Source organism: Pseudophryne corroboree, unplaced genomic scaffold (assembly GCF_028390025.1).
Source record: "Pseudophryne corroboree isolate aPseCor3 unplaced genomic scaffold, aPseCor3.hap2 scaffold_584, whole genome shotgun sequence".
In the NCBI taxonomy this organism is placed as follows: domain Eukaryota; kingdom Metazoa; phylum Chordata; class Amphibia; order Anura; family Myobatrachidae; genus Pseudophryne; species Pseudophryne corroboree.
The window spans coordinates 180506-200444 of NW_026970183.1; the positions used below are offsets into that span (position 1 = coordinate 180506).

The 19939-nt window shown below is 42.9% G+C and overlaps 1 non-coding gene across 1 annotated transcript; it reads right to left on the reverse strand.

The window, feature by feature from the left end:
• Positions 1 to 2346: 2346 nt before the first annotated feature.
• On the reverse strand, positions 2347 to 2420 carry TRNAN-AUU (transfer RNA asparagine (anticodon AUU)). The gene has a single exon. It is a non-coding gene; the product is annotated as a tRNA-Asn (tRNA).
• Positions 2421 to 19939: the final 17519 nt, after the last annotated feature.

The window sequence follows — 19939 nt, forward strand, 5'->3', positions numbered from 1 at the left end:
CTGTGCAGGAGCCAGCACCGCTTACACACTAGTCCCCGGGTGCAGCACCCAACCCCCGGGACACCCGGAGCAACAAAATGTAGATTCAGGCCACCAGGCCACGCCCCTACCTATGAAATCATGCCTCCTTTTTACCATTGCGCTGCTTATTTGCACGCACTGCATTACAATCTCCCTCGACACCTCTCTGGGTGTCACCAGTGATAGTGACACCTCTGCCATGCTTGTAGCAGCTAGTCCAAAGATCTATGCCTCAAGCCCTGAGTGTTTGCCCTTGTGACTTGTTGATCATCATAGCGAAGCAGATGCTTACAGAAAACTGCAGGGGCTTAGATTGAAAATAAAAAAAATTGATGGGTATAAGGTAGAGAGGAGCGGGTTCGGTTCTCCGAGAACCGAATTCCCCACGAACTCCACGTGGTTTACACTGGTCTGAGGCAGGCTCGGTTGTTCCCGCCTGACTCGGAAAACCTGAACAAGGGAAAATGTCATCATCCCGCTGTCGGATTCTCGCGAGATTCGGATATTATATATAGAGCTGCGCGTTGCCGCCATTTTTACTCGTGCATTGAAGAGAGAGCGGAGAGGACGTGGCTATGTTCTCTCAGTGGAAATCTCAATATCAGTGCTCAGTATCAGTGGTTACTTATTGCTGCTCAGTAATACTAGTAGTGTGTCTCTCCTGCTCAGTGTCAGTTCTCAGTAGTATCCTCATCAGTGCTCAGTATCACTGCTCATTGTCTTGTGCTGCATTGTGGTGCTCAGCATACTACAGTACATTACTAATAGTCCAGTGCTGCATCTTGCTGCTCAGTGTCAGTTCTAGTATCCTCATCAGTGCTCACTATCACTGCTCATTGCATTGTGGTGTTCTGTATACTACAGTAATATAGTAACATATAGTAACATAGTTTTTGAGGTTGAATAGAGGCAAATTGCCCATCGTGTTCAACCTGTTTTAAGTTGTGATGATTCTACATACTTGCTGAATAATGTTTTATGACTAGTTAGCTACTATAACTCATGTTACCCCCGGATTAACCATGTTGATATTTTAAGTATTATAACCTTGGATAGCTTTTTCATTCAGAAATGTAGCCATTCCTTTTTTAAATCCAATTACAGAGTCCGCCATTACCACCTTCCCTGGCAGGGAATTCCACATCCTGATTGCCCTAACAGTGAAGAAACCTTTCCTCCATTGCGTTCTGAACTTTCCTCCAGTCGCAGCGAGTGACCACGTGTTCTTTTAATAAATAATTCCTCTGATAACTCTTTGTTATGTATCTTTACATATTTGAAGATATTAATAATATCTCCTCTTAGGCACCTCTTTTCTAGTGTATACATATTCAGCCTAGTAAGTCTTTCCTTATAGTCCAGTACTTTTAGGCCTTTAATCAATTTAGTCTTCAGGATCTCTCGGACTTCCATGAGCAGCAGAGTAGTGCAATGGAAGGATGCTGGGCGCATAACCCAGAGGTCGATTAATCGAAACTATCCTCTGCTATGTGCATTTTTTTTTATAATTAAAGTAATCAAAAACTGGGATTGATATTTTGGCTCTTTTATTTTTACTTAAAGTACAATAACTTTTATCATTTTAATTTGTTTTAATAGTATATTGACAGCATTGTTTTCTTTAAAAAATCCACTTAATTTTCTTTACCCTATTACTGAAATGGTAATTGACAAAAACAAACTACATTGTCACCAGAAGAGCAATGCAAAATGTACAAGTGATATATTAAAATCATCTTCCATCTTGAATTTCAATGATGCATTGGGACAACAATTTTGTGAGAAACATCTTCACCCATAAAGAAAGATTTTCTTAATTCCTTATCTGTGTGCTGATTAGATATTACCTTGTTTTCACATTAAACAGACTTCCACATGAGAAAGCAGCAAGGATGCAGTAACGTTTATGTTTCCTGGTGTCAACCTGTATTATTTCAGTAGACATTGAAATGAGGATGCATCTTGCTGCCTTTCCAATGTAGCAAGTTTAATTCAGTAATAGGTGAAAAAACATTCCTACAAAGGTGTTAATCAGAGACTTGGCTTTGTGGACACTTTTCAGAGAGCAAATTTGTTAGCATAAAAATAAAGTCAGAAAATGAAGAGCTGTTTAATCACTCAATTGGACTTTTCTGCCAGCATAATTTTTTTTTCTCTGCAACCCACTGCTAAATTGTGCTTCCTAGCTGTTTTTTATAAAATCACTTAATCAAATCTAACTCTGATTACATCAGAGAAGGCCAGGTACCCTACACCATAAGAGGGGGTTTGAAATTTTGACTTGTCTACTTAAAGATCACCAAAATCTGATCACAAGGTCAATTACATCCCTGGGTGGGATTGAACCACCAACCTTTTGGTTAATAGCCAAACATGCTAACCGATTGCACCACAGAGACACCTCGTAAAAGTCCATTCTGACAAAGGCTAATAAGCATTCATCTAGAACGTTTCCTAGAAAAACTTTAAAAAGTCAATAATCTGGAGAGTTTTTGTAAGAAACACATTGCTACTTTCCCATGATGAGTGAGTGCTTCAGGATCTCTTGCACTTACATGAGCAGCAGAGTACTGCAACGGAAGCATGCTGGGCCCATAACCCAGATGTAGGCAGATTGAAACTATCTTCTGCTATATGCATTGTTTTTTGTTAATTAAAGTAATCCAAAACTGGGATTGATATTTTGGCTCTTTTATTTTTACTTAAAGTACAATAACTTTTACCATTTTAATTTGTTTTAATAGTAAATTGACAGTATTGTTTTCTTTCAAAAATCCACTTAATTTTCTTTACCCTATTATTAAAATGGTAATTGACAAAAACAAACTACATTGTCACCAGAAGAGCAGTATAAAATGTACAAGTGATATATTAAAATCATCATTCCAGCTTGAATTTCAATGATGCTTTGGTGCAACAATTTTGTGAGAAACATCTTCACCCATAAAGAAAGATTTTCTTAATTCCTTACCTGTGTGCTGATTAGATATCACCTTGTTTTCACATTAAACAGACTTCCCCATGAGGAAGCAGCAAGGATGCAGTGACGTTTATGTTTCCTGGTGTCAACCTGTATTATTTCAGTAGACATTGAAATGAGGATGCATCTTGCTGCCTTTCCAATGAAGCAAGTTTAATTCAGTAATAGGTGAAAAACCATTCCTACAAAGGTGTTAATCAGAGACTTTACTTTGTGGACACTTTTCAGAGAGCAAATTTGTTAGCATAAACATAAAATCAGAAAATGAAGAGCTGTTTAATCACTCAATTGGACTTTTCTGCCAGCATAGTTTTTTTTCTCTGCAACCCACTGCTAAATTGTGCTTCCTAGCTGTTTTTTATAAAATCACTTAATCAAATCTAACTCTGATTACATCAGAGAAGGCCAGGTACCCTACACCATAAGAGGGAGTTTGACATTTTGACTTGTCTACTTAAAGATTACCAAAATCTAATCACAAGGTCAATTACATCCATGGGTGGGATTGAACCACCAACCTTTTGGTTAATAGCCAAACATGCTAACCGATTGCACCACAGAGACACCTCGTAAAAGTATATACTGACAAAGGCTAATAAGCATTCATCTAGAACGTTTCCTAGAAAAACTTTAAAAAGTCAATAATCTGGAGAGTTTTTGTAAGAAACACATTGGTACTTTCCCATGATGAGTGAGTGCTTCAGGATCTCTTGCACTTACATGAGCAGCAGAGTACTGCAACGGAAGCATGCTGGGCCTATAACCCAGAGGTAGGCAGATTGAAACTATCCTCTGCTATATGCATTGTTTTTTGTTAATTAAAGTAATCCAAAACTGGGATTGATATTTTGGCTCTTTTATTTTTACTTAAAGTACAATAACTTTTACCATTTTAATTTGTTTTAATAGTATATTGACAGTATTGTTTTCTTTCAAAAATCCACTTAATTTTCTTTACCCTATTATTAAAATGGTAATTGACAAAAACAAACTACATTGTCACCAGAAGAGCAGTACAAAATGTACAAGTGATATATTAAAATCATCTTTCCAGCTTGAATTTCAATGATGCTTTGGTGCAACAATTTTGTGAGAAACATCTTCACCCATAAAGAAAGATTTTCTTAATTCCTTACCTGTGTGCTGATTAGATATCACCTTGTTTTCACATTAAACAGACTTCCCCATGAGGAAGCAGCAAGGATGCAGTGACGTTTATGTTTCCTGGTGTCAACCTGTATTATTTCAGTAGACATTGAAATGAGGATGCATCTTGCTGCCTTTCCAATGAAGCAAGTTTAATTCAGTAATAGGTGAAAAACCATCCCTACAAAGGTGTTAATCAGAGACTTGGCTTTGTGGACACTTTTCAGAGAGCAAATTTGTTAGCATAAACATAAAATCAGAAAATGAAGAGCTGTTTCGTCACTAAATTGGACTTTTCTGCCAGCATAATTTTTTTTCTCTGCAACCCACTGCTAAATTGTGCTTCCTAGCTGTTTTTTTATAAAATCACTTAATCAAATCTAACTCTGATTACATCAGAGAAGGCCAGGTACCCTACACCATAAGAGGGGGTTTGAAATTTTGACTTGTCTATTTAAAGATCACCAAAATCTGATTACAAGGTTATTTACATCCCTGGGTGGGATTGAACCACCAACCTTTTGGTTAATAGCCAAACATGCTAACCGATTGCGCCACATAGACACCTTGCAAAAGTAGATACTGACAAAGGCTAATAAGCATTTATCTAGAACGTTTCCTAGAAAAACTTTAAAAAGTCAATAATCTGGAGAATTTTTGTAAGAAACACATTGGTACTTTCCCATGATGAGTGAGTGCTTCAGGATCTCTTTCACTTACATGGGCTATTAACCAAAAGGTTGGTGGTTCAATCCCACCCAGGGATGTAATTGACCTTGTGATCAGATTTTGGTGATCTTTAAGTAGACAAGTCAAAATGTCAAACCCCCTCTTATGGTGTAGGGTACCTGGCCTTCTCTGACGTAATCAGAGTTAGATTTAATTAAGTGATTTTATAAAAAACAGCTAGGAAGCACAATTTAGCAGTGGGTTGCAGAGAAAAAAATAACATTTTAAACCTACCGGTAAATTTTTTTTCTCGTAGTCCGTAGAGGATGATGGGGACTCCGTAAGGACCATGGGGGATAGACGGGCTCCGCAGCAGACATGGGCACTTTAAGAAAGACTTTAGATCTGGGTGTGCACTGGCTCCTCCCTCTATGCCCCTCCTCCATACCTCAGTTAGAGAAACTGTGCCCAGAGGAGACAGACAGTACGAGGAAAGGATTTTTGTTAATCCAAGGTCAAGATTCATACCAGCCACACCAATCACACCGTATAACTTGTGATATACTACCCAGTTAACAGTATGAAAACAACATAGCATCAGTCCAAGACCGATGAAAACTAACATATAACCCTTATGTAAGCAATAACTATATACAAGTCTTGCAGAAGTAGTCCGCACTTGGGACGGGCACCCAGCATCCTCTACGGACTACGAGAAAAAGATTTACCGGTAGGTTTAAAATCTTATTTTCTCTTACGTCCTAAAAGATGCTGGGGACTCCGTAAGGACCATGGGGATTATACCAAAGCTCCCAAACGGGCTCCTGCGGATGACTCTGCAGCACCGATTGAGCAAACAGGAGGTCCTCCTCAGCCAGGGTATCAAACTTATAGAACTTTGCAAAGGTGTTTGAACCCGACCAAGTAGCAGCTCGGCACAGCTGTAGTGCCGAGACCCCCGGGCAGCTGCCCAAGAAGAGCCCACCTTCCTAGTGGAATGGGCCTTGACTGAATTAGGCAACGGCAATCCCGCCATAGAATGCGCCTGCTGAATCGTGTTACAGATCCAGAGAGCAATAGTCTGATTTGAAGCAGGGGTGCCAATCTTGTTGGCTACATACAGGACAAACAGTGCTTCTGTTTTTCTGACTCTAGCCGTTCTGGCCACGTAAATTTTCAAAGCCCTGACCACATCAAGGGACTCGGAATCCTCCAAGTCACGCGTAGCCACAGGCACCACAATAGGTTGGTTCATATGAAAGGATGAGTCCACTTTTAGCAGGAATTGAGGACGGGTCTGCAATTCCGCTCTATCCATATGGAAAACCAGATAGGGGATTTTATGTGATAAAGCTGCTAATTCCGACACTCGCCTAGCGGAAGCAAAGGCTAATAACATGACCACCTTCCAAGTGAGATATTTAAACTCCACCATTTTAAGTGGTTCAAACCATAACCTTAACACCACGTTAAGGTCCCAAGGGACCACCGGAGGTACAAAAGGAGGCTGAATATGCAGTACTCCCTTCACAAAAGTTTGTACTTACTTCAGGAAGAGAGGCCAATTCCTTTTGAAAGAAAATGGATAAGGCCAAAATCTGAACCTTAATAGAGCCTAATTTTAGGCCCAAATTCACTCCAGTTTGTAGGAAGTGAAGGAAGTGGCCCAGGTGGAATTCTTACGTATGAGCATTCCTGGCCTCACACAAAGAAACATATTTTCGCCATATACAGTGATAATGTTTAGATGTCACGTCCTTCCTAGCCTTTATTAGCGTAGGAATGACCTCATCTGGAATACCCTTTTCCGCTAGGATCCGGCGTTCAACCGCCATGCCGTCAAACGCAGCCGCGGTAAGTCTTGGAACAGACAGGGCCCCTGTTGCAACAGGTCCTGTCTTAGAGGAAGTGGCCACGGATCTTCTGTGAGCATTTCCTGCAGATCTGGATACCAGGTCCTTCGCGGCCAATCTGGAACAATGAGAATTGTTCTTACTCCTCTTTTTCTTACTATTATCAACACCTTGGGTATGAGAGGTAGAGGAGGAAATACATAGACCGACCGGAACACCCACGGTGTCACTAGGGCGTCTACAGCTACTGCCCGAGGGTCTCTTGACCTGTTGCAATACCTCTGTAGCTTTTTGTTGAGGCGGGACGCCATCATGTCTATCTGGAACAGTCCCCACCGACTTGCAATCTGTGCGAAGACTTCCTGATGGAGTCCCCACTCTCCTGGATGTAGGTCGTGTCTGCTGAGGAAGTCTGCATCCCAGTTGTCCACTCCCGGAATGAACACTGCTGACAGTGCGCTTTGATAAAGCTAAATATTTATCTTATTTAAAACCCTTTGTGAGGTCTAAGAACACTGTACGCTATTTGCGTATGGAGTACCGTAAGGGTACGCTCGTTGCGTAACAATCGCTTAGCCGTGGTCGAGACGCTCAAGCGTCACGTTCGCTCACGGCCAAGAGATCACAGGCAGGCACGCTATTGGCTGCTGACTAACGTAATGGTTCGCTATAGCGTAACGGACGCTGTATCGGGAGCGGGCTGCTCGAGCGATACAGACGCTCACGAGAATACGCTGTTGGTATCGGGCACACTTATAGGTGAGCGACTACCGTAATGCTACGCTATCAGCGTAGCGGACGCTCGAGACCACGAGGAGATCACGAGCGGCGCCGACGCTCACAATGTTAAACCTTTATGTCTAAACCACAAACAATGTAATTTGCTGTAAAACCTTAGTGTAGAGATAGGGTGTAAATGCAACACTGTATAACCTTATTAACTCAAAAGCTGTTCGAGCGTCACCGACGCTCTGAGAATACTTAACACTATAAGAAATACACAAATACCGTGCTTAGGGTCCAACGCCTAATATATATATTATGAATGTTATACTTGCAAAAGAATTAATACAATACAAGTCATACACTACAATATAACATAGACTAACTAACCAGGTAACTACACAGTAAATACAATACAAGTACGTTTAAGAGAAAATGAGAGAAAGAGAAGAGAGAGAGAGAAAGATATGGCCCATAATAACAAGAAAAGACAATATGATTACGGAGAAAACTTACGCACAAAGGAAACGATCGCATGCGCCTCTGGACATCCAGCTCCCGATTTTCAGCAATGATAACCGATGAAGAGTGAGTGCTGGATGTGATCGGCCTGTCTATTTATGCCCCACACACAATACAATTCAATGGTCCCTACAATCTCATTGTTCATTGGACACAGGAATTCGTCTTCGCATTATAACAAAAGGTCATAGGTTGATTCATACAGGTGGGCTGTGACTATTTCCAACAGCTCAGGTGGGAGGGAAACTGGGTTTCCCGCCGCATGGATAAGTAAGTGCAAATACAGTAAATGTTCATAAACTTCTTATGTCCATAACTATTCGCACGAGCGATTGATCCGCTTCAAACCAACACCGGAATATTGCTAATTAAATACTCTTCCGATGGATACTAAACACCACTGTATTACTCCTGTCTGACCCTTCGTATCAAACAATGAGGGATCTCTCTGTCCAGGAACATACTACATTAACTAAACTTTCAGAATCTATCAAAGGGACCATAATCTACAAAATGCATTATATGGTGAAAATATGTAACGAAAGAGTCGCCCGCTAGACGCACACAATCTCTACCGTAAATGTGCATACCGTGCGCCTGCGGGTGCCCGCAACAGCGAGTATGCGCACGCACGGTAGAGCGCACGCATGCGCAGCAGGGACACATATGAGGTGCAAATATGGCAGTGTGCATCGTGATATTTTTCTGACTTTGACAGTCCACCCTTTGGCAGTCAACAATAACTGCCACTTCCTAAAACATTTCAAAAAGAGAAAAATATATGTCAGGGGTTAATACATTTACATGGTTGGGTAGGGGAGGAGAGGAGAAGGTAGGAAAAGGGTATGACCTAGTGAGATAGCAGAAGCATGTGTGTATGAATCCATGTTTGGGGGGTCATGTATCATCGTGCCGTACGTGTTTTAAATCAAGCTTTGAGGTATTGCGAAGTATACATTTGAATTCCTTCTTATCCCGTGGTACGGGTCTGTGGATGGGCTGTCAAACTTTACCGAGCTTTTTTCGGATTTTGGTTGTAACAAAAATGGGGAGCACATTTTAGTTGATGATACATGAATGGGGGAATATGTGATTGCTGATATCTGTGCCTGTATTCCCTATACTATGTGTGTAATTACCTGAAGGTTGTAGAGATGTAGAAAATACATAGTTACGGTAAATGCAGTGGTATTCTATGTCAGGTTAATGAACATTCGTCGATTGAGGTCTTGTTTGGTGTCTGTTGAATGCAGTCTTCTTTGTGCTTTTGCCCATAAGGTGCGAGCAAAAAGCTTTGTCAATGTCCATAGATTTACAAAAGTGTTGGGCTAGAGTAATTTTAAAATTTCTAGGGAAACTGGGGATCTATGGCATAGTTCATCAAAAATCTGTGTATAAGGTTGTCAAAACTTCTTCTTTAATCCATCTGTTGTCTGTATATCGGCTCATCAAATTCCTCGTCCAAGTGGGTCTTTTTACCTCAGAGGAAAACGGAAAAACAGGTGAAAGAAACGGACCGTAGAAATCGCATTACAATTTCCTCACTCCTTAAACTCATCACCCTGGTACTTCGTTTGCACTTCGTTAAAGCCTGACCGCATCTAAATATCAAGCCAATCGTTATGATAACACCTAAGATACATAGGAGAAACTTCCCTACATCCATTATAACTCCTTGAGCCCATTCTCCTAAACCGGAGAACCAATTTCGCGGGTTCAACCATGACACCCAACTAGTCAGCTCATTACTCACAGCAGCAAGGGTGAGATTGTGTCTCCTGCGAAATTCCCACTTCAATTGGAGAATATCGTCCATCTTTTGGTCTATGACCTCGACCGGGTCCTCGGTACTATTCGTTATATATGTGCAGCATTTCACGCCGTACTGCGTTGCCAGTGTGACACAATATCCACCTGTTACTGCTGTGAGATAATTGAGAATCATTCTATGCTGAACTAGTTCTGTTTTATAAGCTTGAAGTTCTCTTCCAGTATACCTAAACGTGTCATCATACATTTCTGTGATATTGTCTAACAAATTTGCGAGCGCAGATATGTATTTATAATTCAACACTCCTCTGGCGGTGCGAGTGAGGTCTAACGCAAGTAGAAACTGAATCCCGGTGGATTCATGGATCATGTCAGAGGCCGGGTGCTCTGTTCTTTCTATCAGGTGCCGTTTAACTACGTGCTCGTAATGGGTGTGAGTATAAGGAGTTTGGGCAACACGGTGTATGTCTTTCATTTTGGCATGTGATACAGTCATTACCTCAGGCAATACTTTTCCAATATAACACAATCCTTCAGAGTTTGGGGCAAGCCACTTATACGCCTTCCTCCCGCATATGAAATATGCATCATCGGGGAGAACATATGGGACGGAGTAGGACATAACCATATTACACATTTTCCATGTGAAATCTCCTAACCCTAATTCTCCCATCTGTCTAGTACACGTATCAGCTTGTACGATATGTGCACAGTATCCTGGTGATACCTCTCCAACTCTCGTAATCCTACTTCCTAGGGTATACCTATACCGGAAAGATTTTCCTCTACTGGCTATGTGGCGTATAAGCTCTGTATCTGTCGGCATTCTATCTGCTCTATATGAAAAGGTCATGGTTTGGTTACTCCATGACACTTCCCAATTTCCCGGCTTTCGGGGATTGGAAATGTTAAAACATATGAGGGATCTATCCACATGATATTGGTGGAGCTTCAAACTAGGAGGACTGGAGATATTAAACCTCCTGTCCACCGGTCTCCCACCACTTAGCTCAAGTACCTCCCCTATCGTTAAAGGAAATGGTACTAGTCCTGATTTGCTATGACCTTGAGGTACTTGAGAGCATACCCAACAATCTGTTTGATTTAACACGCTACCCACTAAGGAGTGATAGTCACTCAAGGGATGCCGGTCCATGTGGATATTAAAACTGGATTGGCATTTCTTAATGCACCCATCCTCGACTACGTTGTCACAGAGCCTACAGATACAGTTTTCTTCAGCTAACAATCCTTCACAATTCCTTCTATTGTCAATGCTATCGGATCGTTTTCTGATACTCGCCTTTGCTTGTTGATTATGTTGTTCTCGGAAAACTACGCCTCCATCTCTGTCATCAGAACCCATTCCAGAACCTCTCTCGACCTCCATGGTACTCTCGCCGGAACAGACTGCTCTGGTCAACATCATGGTCAACAGGAAAATCCGGATCACAGTCTCTTGGGGCAAGTCCATCTTATAGGAGGAAACGAAGAAGAATGAGAAGGGGGTGGAAATAATTTGAGGGAGAGGGGATGGGAAGTTGGAGAAAAACAATAAAAGGGAACAGGGAATCGACAACTGCTTTTGATCTTGTGATTTTCAATGCTCAGGTGCCGCCTCAGTCCTCCTGGAACAGACACTCCAGTGATACAATGTCCTCTACCGTCTGTTCCTTATCACGGGACCTCTCTGGATCAGCAACCTTCTTACAATGGGACGAATGAACCCAAGTCTCTCTCTCGGCAACTTTCAATGCTGTAGTGCTAGTCAATAAGACTTGGTATGGTCCTTCCCATCTGTCAATAAGGCAACCTGAGCGTAGAAAATTTTGTATCATTACATACTCCCCAGGTTCAATGTCATGACAATTACTATCTGGTAAATCAGGAATCACCAACTTCAAATTATTATTTTGATTCCTTAGCTGTTTACTCATATTAACCAGGTACTTTACAGTCACTTCATTGTTACACTTCAAATCATCCTGAGGGTTAATCATAACATGCGGTTGTCGACCAAACAAGATTTCAAAAGGGGACAGATTAAGAGGGGACCTGGGAGTGGTTCTGATGCTGTACAGTACAATGGGTAAAGCTTCTGGCCATGTCAATCCTGTTTCTGCCATAACTTTGCTCAAATTATTTTTAATAGTGCTATTCACTCTTTCCACCTTCGCACTCGCCTGTGGACGGTATGGAGTGTGCAGCTTGCTATCAATTCCCATCAACTTACACATTCCTTGAAAGACATCACCTGTAAAATGGGTACCCCTATCACTTTCGATAATTCTAGGGATACCATATCTACATACAAATTCCTGCACAATTTTCTTAGCAGTAAACATAGCGGTATTTGTGGCCGCCGGGAATGCTTCAACCCAATTTGAGAACACATCTATACAAACAAGTACATATTTCAAATTTCGACAAGGGGGTAATTGAATGAAGTCAATCTGTATTGCCTGGAAAGGACCGCCTGCAGGTGGGATATGAGATGGTTCTGTTGGTATTGCCTTTCCGATATTCTTTCTCAAACAGGTAAGGCATGACATTGCTCTCTTACTTGCATGAGATGAAAATCCTGGGGCGCACCAATATGCTCTTACCAACTTGCACATTCCTTCCTTGCCCAGATGAGTCAGCCCGTGAGCTGCCTCAGCTAAACATGGAAGATATGCTCTGGGGGCCACCGGTTTACCTTGTCCATCCGTCCAGAGTCCTGAGGACTCCTGGCCATATCCCTTCGCCTTCCAGACTGCCTTTTCCTGTGTGGAACACAAATTTTGCATTTCACACAACTTCTGTGTGTTGATGGTATTAAATACCATCAGTTGTGTGGTGTCTGTCTGTCTGGGGGTACCAGCTGCTAACTTAGCTGCTTCGTCTGCTTGGCTGTTACCAAGTGATACTGGGTCCTGGCTATATGTGTGTGCTTTACACTTGATAACAGCCACTCTGTCGGGTTCCTGTATCGCTGTTAGAAGCCTTTTGATGTGAGCTGCATGCGCTACCGGTGTACCAGCTGCCGTCATGAAATTTCTGAGGCGCCATAGGGCTCCGAAATCATGGACTACCCCGAATGCGTATCTAGAGTCGGTGTAGATATTGGCTGATTTGCCCTTAGCCAATTCACATGCTCTGGTTAGGGCGACCAGTTCAGCAACCTGGGCTGAGTGAGGTGGGCCTAGCGGTTCCGCTTCTATGGTGCCTTGGTCATCTACGACTGCGTATCCAGTACACAAGTCTCCCGAGTCTGACTGTCTGTGACAACTACCGTCCGTGTAGAAAGTTAGATCTACATTTTCCAGCGGGTTGTCACTGATGTCAGGCCTTGCGGTAAAATTTTGGGTCAAATATTCCATACAATCATGTGTGTCCTCCTGTGTGTTAAATTCTCCTTCCCCACCACTCTCATCCTCCACCCTTTGTGCCTGTCCAGGCACACCTGGGAGATATGTTGCAGGATTTAATGCACTGCATCTCCTTATGGTGATGTTTACGGGGGCCATTAGTGCCAATTCCCATCTTGTAAACCGCGCTGATGAGACGTGCCTGGTTTGGGCAGAATTTAGCAAGGCTGACACTGCATGTGGTGTATGAATTGTGAGGTTGTGACCTAGCACTACATCTTCGCTTTTCGTTACTAGCAATGCTATCGCAGCGACGCTTCGCAAGCATGTGGGGAGGGATCGCGCTACCGTGTCTAGCTGAGCGCTGTAGTATGCTACTGGCCTGCTGGCATCACCATGCTTTTGGGTTAAGACGCCTGCCGCGCAACCAGCACTTTCTGTTCCGTACAGCTCAAAGGGTTTCCCATAGTCTGGCATACCTAATGCTGGTGCCTGCGTTAGGCACTGTTTAAGTCTCTCAAATGCCATCTCGGACTCGTCTGTATGCGAAATCCGATCAGGTTTGTTTGAGGAGACCATCTCCTGCAGAGGTAACGCTAGAATGGAAAACCCTGGGATCCAGTTACGGCAATACCCACACATTCCTAAAAATGTTCTGATCTGTTGCTGGGTTTTTGGCAGAGTCATGTCTCTAATTGCTTGAATTCTATCAGTGGTCAGGTGTCTCAGTCCTTGTGTTAGACAGTGTCCCAAATATTTTACCTTAGTTTGGCATAATTGCAACTTGTCTTTGGAAACCTTGTGTCCTGTGTCTGAAAGATGAAACAGGAGCTGTTTCGTATCCTTCAGGGATGCTTCCAATGAATCAGAACACAGTAGTAGATCATCCACGTACTGTATTAATACTGATCCACTCTCTGGTTGGAAAGACTGTAAACAATCATGCAAAGCCTGGGAAAATATACTTGGACTGTCTATGAAACCTTGTGGTAATCGAGTCCATGTGTATTGGACTCCTCTGTATGTGAATGCAAACAAATATTGGCTGTCAGGGTGCAGAGGTACCGAAAAGAAAGCGGAGCAGAGGTCAATAACAGTGAAAAATTTCGCAGTGGGAGGGATTTGCATAAGGATGACAGCTGGATTTGGCACTACGGGGAACTGACTCTCAACTATTTTGTTGATCCCCCTTAGATCCTGCACTAGCCGGTAACCCCTCCCCCCACTCTTTTTCACAGGGAAGATGGGACTATTGGCAGTGCTGGACGTTCTTACCAGAATACCCTGTTGTAGCAAGCGCTCTATTACGGGATACACTCCTAACTCCACCTCTGGCTTCAGAGGGTACTGTGGGATTTTTGGAGCTATCCTACCATCTTTTACTTGTACAACTACTGGAGCTACGTTTGCCATTAATCCAGTGTCCTGTCCATCTTTAGTCCAAAGTGACTCTGGTATCTGGGATGTCATTTCTTCTACTTTGGATGGAGTCCTATTTGTCATAATGGTATGTGACATTAATTTTGATGGGGAGTCTAACATGTCTCGCACTTCCTGAGCGTGATTCTCAGGTATGTCCAAGAATACACCTTCAGGAGTACAATAAATGACGCACCCCATTTTACACAATAAGTCTCTTCCCAGGAGATTAGTCGGTGCCGATGCAGCCAGCAAAAAGGAATGCTTGGTATGTAAAGGCCCTACTGTAATCTCGGCTGGTTTGCTAACAGGGTAGTGCTGGACTACTCCCGTTACCCCTATGGCTGGAATTGTCTTACCAGTGGTTCTCATGCCCACTGTCGAATTTATCACTGATTTGGCCGCCCCTGTGTCTACAAGAAAGTTTAATGATTTACCAGCTACATTGATTGCAATTTCAGGTTCACTCCCAAGGCTTGCAATCAATTTTACTGGCTGCAGATTACAGGTATGGCTACACCCCTATTGGGTATGGTGACCTCCCTGAATCCCGCTGGCAGCAACTACTTGTGAAGGGGTTAAATGGGAACTGCCAGGAGTTTGCCAGTCTCTGTTCGGGGGGTATCTTTTTGTTTCTCCTGCATGTGGCTCATAACTCCGTCTCTGCGGACCTTGCTCCCAATGTCGTGTGTCGTGTCGTTGTCTAGGGGGTTGGTAAGATCTTTGCGAATTTTTCGCTCTACAGTCTCGTGCTATGTGTCCCTGTTTATGACAAAAATAACATGTTACCACATTTGACTTACCCACAGGGTTTGGTGATATAAACACAGGCTGTTTTGTGGTCAGGGCCTGTATACTTACTGACATTAACTTATCACCTTGCGACTCCCTGTGTCTGGTGATATTCCGGTCGTGATCAATAGCAGCCTCTCTCAAAGTAGCCACTGACAGACCTCGCCAACATGGTTGCGTGGTCTGTACCCTTGTCTTTAATGCTTCTTTTAAACCATCCATTAGCACAGATACTGCTACTTCTTGATGGTTTGCATTGGTCCTAATGTCCTCTATGCCAGTGTACTTTGCCATTTCTAATAATGCCCGGTGAAAATAATCAGCAGCTGTTTCTGTCTCTTTTTGTTTAATGGAAAAAATTCTATTCCATTTGGCTACAGCTGGGAAATACTCCTTTAACTGTAAATTTATTCTTTTTACGTTATCTTTGTTGTACACATCTGTAAGAGGTACATCCAGATCCAATCCACAGTCAGCTAAAAATTGAGCTGAGTCGACATTGGAGGGTAAACATGCCCTCAGCAATATCTGCCAGTCTTTGTTATTGGGCTCTAAAGTGTTTCCTAGGTCTCTGATGTATTTTTGGCTAGCAACTAAGTCTTTTCTGGGGTCAGGGAATTCAGACACTATGGTCCTTAATTCCATTCTGGAAAATGGGATATACATGGCAATGTTCCTGATAGGAGTGACTCCTGATGTGTCAGTTTTCCCATTTGGAACAGCTATTACCCTAACAGGATTAAGTCTACTAACATCATTCTGTGTAGATTCTACAGCCTGTGGTGAAATGGTTTCAGCATAGTGTAAGGTGCCGTACTTACCCGTTGATACGACCTCACCTGTCCCTCCGCTAGGGGGCTTTGTTACTAATCTTATGGGTTGGGCCGTGCCTACTGTCGTTTCTGATATAGTGGCTGCTAGAGAGAGCGCCGATATTGTTGCCGATTCGTCCTCTTGATCACACTCCTGGGGAAAGTTCAAAACAGGGTACAACTTGCACGGGTTAATGCTTGCATTGGTTAACTTATTAACATTATCCTTAACATTTATACAGTTGCTAAGTGCCTGTTTGTTACCCCCTGATGCGTCATTCTCCGCAACCAATTTCTCTCCTGATATGTATGGTGGCGGCGGGGCCGTGGCTATCAGTTTCCTGATAGGGCCAGATCCCGCCGCCAGAGCCAATCCTCTCTGTATTTCACCCTCCTGTTGCCATAGCTGCAAATAATCATAATGTTGGATTCGTCTCTTTGTTGATTTAATGAGACATATCCTCCTCCTTAAATTCATTAACACTTCTGGGCTGAAGCTACCTACTCTTGGGAATTTCTCCCCGTCATGTACTGTCATTCTCTCCCATTCATCACATAAAATTTCTGTATGTAAACCATATTTTTCACACATTACATACCTTGCCGACCCGACTGGTCGGTTTACTGAATCAACCCGAACCGAGGTTGATCGCCCCCTTCCTGAACAACTGGCCCCCATAATTTGCAGGTGTTGCTTGCTCTACCTCTGACCTTTATCTCAGGGTCTTCAGCGAACCCTTACAAAAAACCAAAATATTAAAAGATAGGTTGACGGTGAAGTTTACCGAGCACCTCACTCACTCGCCCACGCCGACCAATACGCCCACACACTGATATAGCGCTGGCGTACTCGACCCAGGGCCCCTATGAACCTCTATTTACTGGAACATGCGAGAGATATCCGAAGAACACTTACTCTTTCCAGTAACTATTGGTTGTTGGACAATTCCTGAGTGACCAGCGAACTTCCCTTCAGAAAATAAAAAATTACACAAATAACGTCAGAATGTACAAATAGTTTTATGACCGGGTTTGTACACAAATGGTACTGGTCAGACTAACTTAATGCACACAATTACGTGCGGTACAATCGTTCAGCACATAAGCAACTAATCTTATGTACGGAGCGACCAGTGGAATCGACATTCAGCAGCTGCGAATTCCTTCAGCCTGAGCTTTTTATGGCCTATATGGGTGTCGCACCAACCCTTCTTGGTGTTGTGCCTTGTCTCTATAGCGGACTTCCTTGTCTGCTGTACTTGGACCTCCTGGTCTGTTATGCGACCTCCTGGTCTGACCTCCTGGTCTGTTACAGTATGACCTCCTGGTCTGCTACACTCTAATGCTCAAATGTTATGTTTAACCAGAGATGCCTCCCTAGCCACCACGTATGTCACTTACACGTATGTACTTCACGAGAACTCGATGATTTCTGTGGTTCAATCCCCAAAATTGTAAAAACAAACACTCACTCACCACATACACACTTTTGTTTCTATTTCTATTTCTGCGCAGAAATTTTTCTTTAGACCAGATGTGTTGTAAATTTGGAGAAGGATCTGTTAATTTAAATTTCGGATTTAAAATAGATTTGCGCTATTTATCGCCTGTTGCGCTATTTATCGCTTGTTGCGCTATTTATCGCCTGTTGCGATATTTATCGCTTATTGCGCTATTTATCGCTTATTGTGCTATTTAAAAATCAACACTATCGTGTGATTTGAGTTACGTGGGCGTACCCAGACGCTCCGTTGCATAATTTACGCTGCGTGCGTCGGCCTTTGCGTACGCGAGTCTCAGCCTTTTGTTAGAGACACGTGTATACAAAACCAATGTCCACCGTAACACAACTAACACGTTTTATCAATGTAGATGATCCTCAGTCGTCTACCGTGCAACACACCAATCTCTCCTTTTACCTTTAGGTAGAGCTGCGTGTGTGCTTTACACTTTATCCCTTAACGCATTACTTTTACACTTTAACTATGAAATAGCGACAAATCTCTCTTAGCACGTTTTATCAATTATAAAATGGCAAACAGGAGAGTGATATATGAAAATACACGAATGAAAAAGAAATGCAGATATGCGTGTGTGCGTACGCAAGATAGAAATAAACAGTTTTAAAAGACACTAGTGTGTTGTTCTTACCTCCGGTTCCCGGATTCCTTCAGCACCCTTTACTAAGCGAAACAGACGCTTATCCCGTCAGCACTGCGAAGAATATGATCTCCCGCCCTTTGCTGATGGATAATGTCTGCTGAAATTACCTAGCAGAGATATGTGAAGGACAGGACGAGCCGCCAATTGATAAAGCTAAATATTTATCTTATTTAAAACCCTTTGTGAGGTCTAAGAACACTGTACGCTATTTGCGTATGGAGTACCGTAAGGGTACGCTCGTTGCGTAACAATCGCTTAGCCGTGGTCGAGACGCTCAAGCGTCACGTTCGCTCACGGCCAAGAGATCACAGGCAGGCACGCTATTGGCTGCTGACTAACGTAATGGTTCGCTATAGCGTAACGGACGCTGTATCGGGAGCGGGCTGCTCAAGCGATACAGACGCTCACGAGAATACGCTGTTGGTATCGGGCACACTTATAGGTGAGCGACTACCGTAATGCTACGCTATCAGCGTAGCGGACGCTCGAGACCACGAGGAGATCACGAGCGGCGCTGACGCTCACAATGTTAAACCTTTATGTCTAAACCACAAACAATGTAATTTGCTGTAAAACCTTAGTGTAGAGATAGGGTGTAAATGCAACACTGTATAACCTTATTAACTCAAAAGCTGTTCGAGCGTCACCGACGCTCTGAGAATACTTAACACTATAAGAAATACACAAATACCGTGCTTAGGGTCCAACGCCTAATATATATATTATGAATGTTATACTTGCAAAAGAATTAATACAATACAAGTCATACACTACAATATAACATAGACTAACTAACCAGGTAACTACACAGTAAATACAATACAAGTACGTTTAAGAGAAAATGAGAGAAAGAGAAGAGAGAGAGAGAAAGATATGGCCCATAATAACAAGAAAAGACAATATGATTACGGAGAAAACTTACGCACAAAGGAAACGATCGCATGCGCCTCTGGACATCCAGCTCCCGATTTTCAGCAATGATAACCGATGAAGAGTGAGTGCTGGATGTGATCGGCCTGTCTATTTATGCCCCACACACAATACAATTCAATGGTCCCTACAATCTCATTGTTCATTGGACACAGGAATTCGTCTTCGCATTATAACAAAAGGTCATAGGTTGATTCATACAGGTGGGCTGTGACTATTTCCAACAGCTCAGGTGGGAGGGAAACTGGGTTTCCCGCCGCATGGATAAGTAAATGCAAATACAGTAAATGTTCATAAACTTCTTATGTCCATAACTATTCGCACGAGCGATTGATCCGCTTCAAACCAACACCGGAATATTGCTAATTAAATACTCTTCCGATGGATACTAAACACCACTGTATTACTCCTGTCTGACCCTTCGTATCAAACAATGAGGGATCTCTCTGTCCAGGAACATACTACATTAACTAAACTTTCAGACTCTATCAAAGGGACCATAATCTACAAAATGCATTATATGGTGAAAATATGTAACGAAAGAGTTGCCCGCTAGACGCACACAATCTCTACCGTAAATGCGCATACCGTGCGCCTGCGGGTGCCCGCAACAGCGAGTATGCGCACGCACGGGAGAGCGCACGCATGCGCAGCAGGGACACATATGAGGTGCAAATATGGCAGTGTGCATCGTGATATTTTTCTGACTTTGACAGCTTACATGATTCTCCGCCCAGCGAAGAATTCTGGTGGCTTCCGCCATCGCCACTCTGCTCCTTGTGCCGCCTT